Genomic DNA, 6,000 nt, shown 5'->3' with positions numbered 1-6,000 from the left:
CATTTTCACCCCAAGTATCTAAACAGGGATACTCACCAGAAATAATCAACGCGGAAACACAATAGAACAAAACTCAGTGAATCTCTGCCGAGCCCCCAGAACTGAGCTGTACTTAAACAGCATCTTCAAAGGGTGATGTTTAAGGTTTTCTGGTAGGTTAATTTTGTACCTCCCTTCCACTCACCAAACTCACCTTATTATAAACAACACATTTGCTTTAAAAAATTCTTCTTTAAAAAGTTACTTTAATTTGAAAAAATACTATATTGCTCTGAAATTGTACACTTCTTGGGGGCTTCTTTAAAATAGCTTGAATGGATTTTTGGCACCTAATTTACCGTTGTCCTAAAATTGCTTTGTACCATAGGAGTATGATTGCCTATGTTTTCCCTATAGGAGGAAAAAATATATATCAAAATGAGAGGAAACCAAAATTGGGAAAATAGTAGGGAAACATATTCACATATATAAAATATTAAGAACATACATTTGCAGAGAAACTGGAAAGTGCCTCCATTTTCCCATAGCTCTGAGAGTGCTTAAAAGAGCATTACTTTCATCCCATTATGTTTACTCTCAGTTTGTTGTCATAGATTTGGCAAAGCAGAATTTTCCACGAGCAAATTCTGCTGATACAAAATAAGATTTCCAATTGCTTCATTTCATGTGCATGTTTTGAGCACCTTTTCATTTAACACGAATTTTACCAAGTGTTTCTCTGGTGTTTTAAGCTTTTAGTACATAAAAAGAAATAAGAAACATCCCTTTCCTTGTGGCCTGTCGAGGAGATGGATGTGTATTGAAAGAACAAGAGAAAATGCGATAAATGTTGAATCCAGAGAATGAAACTCCTCATGTGGCCTATTAGGGAGAGGTGATCTGAGAAAGCTTCCTGGAGGAAGCAGTATGTGAACGGTGTCTTCAAGAATTAGAATAGACTATACTTAGAAATGGTTAAAATGGCACATATAGGAGGCCGGCCTGGTGGCGTAGTGGTTAAGGTCGCACACACCACTTCAATGGCCTGGGGTTCGCTGGTTCAAATCCCAGGCATGGACCTACACAGCACTTACCAAGCCACACTGTGGCAGGTGTCCCACATATAAAGTAGAGGAAGATGGGCACAGATGTTAGCTCAGGGCCAGTCTTCCTCACCAAAAAGAGAAAGATTGGCAGTGCATGTTACCTCAGGGCTAATCTTCCTAAAAAAAAAAAAAGGCATATATATATATATATATATATATATATATAGTAAAAATATTTTTTAAAAAGCACATTGTGGGGCTGGCCTGGTGGCACAGTGGTTAAGTTCACATGCTCCACTTTGGCGGCCTGTGGTTTGTGGCTTTGGATCCTGGGTGCAGACCTACATACTGCTCATCAAGCCATGCTGTGGTGGCATCCCACATACAAAAAATAGAGGAAGATTGACACAGAAATTAGCTCAGTGCCAATCTCCCTCACAAAAACAACAAGAACAAAAAGCACGTTGGGGTTTATCCTTTTAGAATCCCTCCACTGTTTTGTAGAAACCCAAGATAGCCACTAGAGAGGCCACAAGGAGAGAAACCAAAGTGCCTTGGCCAACATCTCCGGCGATCTTAGACCTTCCAACCATTCTAGCTGCCCTCTGACTGAAAGTGCATGAGTGAGCCCAGGCCAGACTGGCAGAAGAACCACCCACCAAGCCACAGAATCTTGAGAAATAATAAACAATGGTTTGTTTGGTTTTTTTTCCGCTTTATCTCCCCAAACCCCCCTCCCCCCGTACATAGCTGTATATCTTAGTTGCAGGTCCTTCTAGTTGTGGGATGTGGGACCCCGCCTCAACGTGGCCTGTTGAGCGGTGCCATGTCCATGCCCAGAATCCGAACCCTGGGCCGCCGCAGCAGAGCTCGCGAACTTAACCACTCGGCCACGGAGCCGGCCCCTAAATGGTGGTCGTTGTAAGCCACTTGAAAAAAGAAGAGTAGGAGTTCACTGAGTGGAGAGGGAAAGGGCAATTGCGGCTTGAGCAGGAATTGCTCAAAAAATTGTGTTTAAGGAAAGGAAACACATAAAGGGACCTGATTCTTGCTACCCATCTTGGTGTGACAGGCCCTAAGAGCTGGCATTTACAGAACTCTTCCTGTATACCAGGCAATGTTCTAAGCAAGGTTCATGCATTACTTCATTGAATCCTCACAACAACTTAGATGAGGAAACTGAGATAGAGAGAAGGGGAATAAGTTGTTGAAGGCTACACAGCTAGTCAGCGTCTTTGACCCTCTGACTATTGCCCACATTCTAGTCCTAGGGACCAGAAGAAAAGGACCTCCATCCCCCACCACGGCCTCCTTTCCAAGCTGGAGCTGATATATGAGAAACCTGGTTGTCATAGATACGCTGAGACATTGGTCTCTCTCCCCTCACATTTACTGGAGAACTCTGACCAGGCGCTGGCCCAGCACTACCGGTATGCTGTAAAAGTAATTTTCTCTGAGTGTGTCAGCTGTCGTGGTCCTACTCCCATACACCTCTTGGTCAGGCGATATGTCAATGTATACTTTACTTTATACTGCCACTTCCACTCTTGGATACAACGCCCACTCCTTGGAGGCTAAGCCAGGCTGTTGGCCTGTCCTCTCTCCTCCTCATCGACTTTCCTCCCTCAGTTGCATGACGGCTTGGGAAGCACCCTGGTTCCCTTTTCATATCATCCTGGAGCTGTAGAGGTCACATGGCATCTCAGTTCCTTCACCGTCTCATCTTCAATAACTTTTTTCTCTATTCCACTTCAGCCAGGTCCTCACTCTCACACCCTACTCTCTTCATCTGAGGTTATTCATTAAGACATCCATCTCCTCTAAGGATAACCTCCATCTTCCTGCCTTACTCCATCCATCAGCGACTTCCATTGCACCTGTTCCAGGACCTTCAGGCCAGTGACATGAACCTTTCCAGAATTCTCTTACCTCTCCAGTATCCATTCTGTGGCCCTTTGTTTTGTTTTTTTTTTTTTTCCGAGGAAGATTAGCCCTCAGCTAACTACTGCCAGTCCTCCTCTCCTTGCTTGAGGAAGCCTGGCTCCGAGCCAACATCCGCGCCCATCCTCCTCTAGTTTATACGTGGGACGCCTACCACAGCATGGCTGCCAAGCAGTGCCATGTCCGCACCCGGGATCCGAACCAGCGAACCCCGGGCCACCGAGAAGCGGAACGCGCAAACCCAACCGCTGCGCCACCGGGCCGGCCCCTGTGGGCCTTTGTTTTAAGCACTCTTGAAAGCAGAGCTCTTAAGCTCTTGACTCCGTCACACCTGTCTGACAAAACTCCTTCCTTGGACTAATCCAAGTGCTTGCTGTTTGTGTGCCTGTATCTTGACTGTTCAAATAACTATAGAAAAATCTCACAAACCATTATATTAGTATCACCATAAATTCAGAGTCTCCATTCTCAATGGGGCCCTCAACATTGTCTTTGAAATCTTATCATATTTCCCTGCACTCCAACTTGCCATGGCGACTATTTCAAATTTGCAATCAAACTTGACTATAAACTTCATGAGGTTGGAGTCCCTGTCTGGTTTTTTCACCACCGACTCTCCAGTGTCTAGGATCGGCTTAATACATAGGCACTCAATAAGTATCCGTTTACTGACGGAAGTATAGTAATAGTGGTGAGTATTTTATGTAAATATTAGCTACATACCAGGTTCTATTCTTTGTGAGTTACATGTATTATCTCATTTAATCCTCACAACAACCCAATGAGATTAGTTAGGACTTTCGTCCGTCATTCCTGTGTTACAGATAAGGAAATTTAAAGAGGCAGCTTGAGTGGATATTCAATCCTTAGAACGTATAAATGCTCAGCATGTACAGATGATTTCAGTTTTAGATTGAGTTTTACGTGTCTGAGGGACAATCAGGCAGCTGTGCTTCACACTGGAGCTCAAGAGAGAAGTGAAAGTGAAGATTAATATTTCGGAGGGGACGGATAATCTGGTGACCTTGGAAAAGAGAATATCCAGCCTTGTTCACACCCTCCAACAGGCCCCCAAGGGGACTGTGGAACTGTGGTGGTACGTGTGCAAGAGCACATTTGGGTGTTAAAAGTGTGTTTTGGTTTTTTTTCCCATGTGAGCAAAGAGATCTATCATATGTTTGAATACATGGGGGTGGATCTATAGTGTATTTGTTGGTCACTGTAATATTGGTTAAGGATCTCCCAGGGCTGAAATTCAGCATTGACTTTTTTTTTCTCCTTTTGCTAAGGTGCATTTTTGAGGGACACTTTCTGGGATGTAGGAGAGATGTCATACCTTTCACCGTGGCTTTCCCCACTGATTCCCTCTGAGAGAGAGAGAGGGAGACTTCAAACTCTGAGCTCCTGTTCTCTGCTAGTCCTCATATCTCATGGAAACTTCCCTGCAGTTCTTGAGGAAGGTAATTATCATCTCCGTTTTACAGATAATGAGTAATAACTAACATTTACTAAGCGTTGTTATGTGTCAAGCACTGGGTTGTTTTTAAAGCATCATCCCACTCGAGTCTCACGGCAATACTCTAAAATTGTAACTTGTATGGATGGGAAACCCGAGAGTCAGACAGAGAGGGGAGGTGTCTTGTCCTAAGATACACAGCAAATTAAGAGCTGGCATTTGAACCTGGGTCTTTCCGACCCAGAGGCTAAGCTGCCTCATCACTCATTTCTGGATGAACCGAGGGCTTTTTTCTGTGGAAGCGGGGAGAAAGGAGGAGATCCAGGGAGAAAGAAGGAGAACGCTAAGTTTGATTTCCACGTAATGCAAATCCAGAAACCGGGCCATATTTTCCAGCTCGCAGCTCATCGCTGACCCAGGATTTACCCGGGACCGGGCAAGTAGCGCGCATGCGCATGACCTCCCGATCGGCCCCGCCCCCCAGGAGGGCTTCGCTCCTCGCTCTCGGCTCTGGGGCTTGCGCACTACGTCCTTCCCGGTCGGGGACTTCCGGCGCGTGGGGTGCGGTTCCGGGTCGCGGCGCGGCTCAGGGCAACAGGGCTGCTGCTTGGCCGGCCGGCGGCGGCGGCGGCGGCGGCGGGCAGCGAGGGTATGAGGGCGAGCCTGGAAAGCGGCAGCTGAGCGGGCCGGGAGAAGCGCCAGTCCCCGAGGATTCTGAGAGTGCGGAGCTCGGAGCAGGGCCCGGGAGGCGCGGGGGAACGTGTCCCGGGGCCGCCCCGGCCCATAGTGTGGCAGCAGCTTCAGGTAAAGGTAGCCCCAGCCGCCAGCTCCCTCGCTCGCTCGCCGGCCAGCCCACCCGAGGAGCCTGGGGGTCCTCCTCCCTCCTCTGCTCTCGTCGCTGCCTGGCGGGCAGCCTGTCCGGCCCTTGCTCTGGTCTGCCGTGAGCATCCGTTTCCTGGCCCTTTCCAGAACTGGAGGCTGCTGTGAGCCTCACAGCTGGGTGTGTGATTTGGAGGAGGAGAAGCTAGTGGACCTGGCGGTGTTGGGGGGTGGGAGGGTACTGTTGGCTCCGGCAGTTTCTGGCCCTGCACTCGGCAACGTCTAGGTGTCCTAATCTTGATAACGCGAAAATCAAGTTTTTAAAGTCCCTAGCGCCCCTTCTCCCCATTGCCTCCAAGGGGTAAACGGCCTCCAGAACTGTTTTTCTCTAGCTGGAGTGCTGCTGGAACTTTGATTCAGCTTTTTGTTTATGAGAGCGGCCAGGAGTCTTCTAAATCTGTTTTAAGGCTGAAAAAAATGATTGTAGCTTAAGCAAGAGTATTACTTTCACCGGAGACCCAAAAGTTGACTCAGAAATTGGTTAAAATTTCGTTCTGAATGAACGCAAGTAGTTTTTGAAGCCTGGCACGGTACCTGGCACTGTGCAAAGCGTCATGTTGTTATAAACCAAAACCAGCAAAGTTTGAAATTTCCCCAGGTGTGAACAGTCAGATGGAGACAAGTGTTTACACACATCAGTTAAAGTCAACATTCTCATTCTGTTTTTGACAAGCAGAAGGGTGGATTCTTAATTTAAAA

The 6,000-nt window shown here is 47.0% G+C and overlaps 1 protein-coding gene across 31 annotated transcripts in view; it reads left to right on the top strand.

The window, feature by feature from the left end:
- Positions 1-4,893: 4,893 nt before the first annotated feature.
- Positions 4,894-6,000, top strand: part of MAPKAP1 (MAPK associated protein 1) — a 225,525-nt gene continuing 224,418 nt past the window's right edge. For 12 of the 31 annotated variants that reach the window (XR_011432658.1, XR_011432654.1, XR_011432655.1 and 9 more), the window contains exon 1: positions 4,905-5,226. The gene's annotated coding sequence lies outside the window, so the exon portion shown is untranslated. Of the gene's footprint in view, positions 5,423-6,000 lie in introns of all 31 variants that reach the window. The other 19 variants (XR_011432659.1, XM_070251803.1, XM_070251807.1 and 16 more) reach the window with 13 other exon arrangements.

Source organism: Equus caballus, chromosome 25 (assembly GCF_041296265.1).
Source record: "Equus caballus isolate H_3958 breed thoroughbred chromosome 25, TB-T2T, whole genome shotgun sequence".
In the NCBI taxonomy this organism is placed as follows: Eukaryota; Metazoa; Chordata; class Mammalia; order Perissodactyla; family Equidae; genus Equus; species Equus caballus.
Note: the sequence above shows the minus strand (reverse complement) of the source record. Positions and strands in the feature narration are given on the sequence as shown.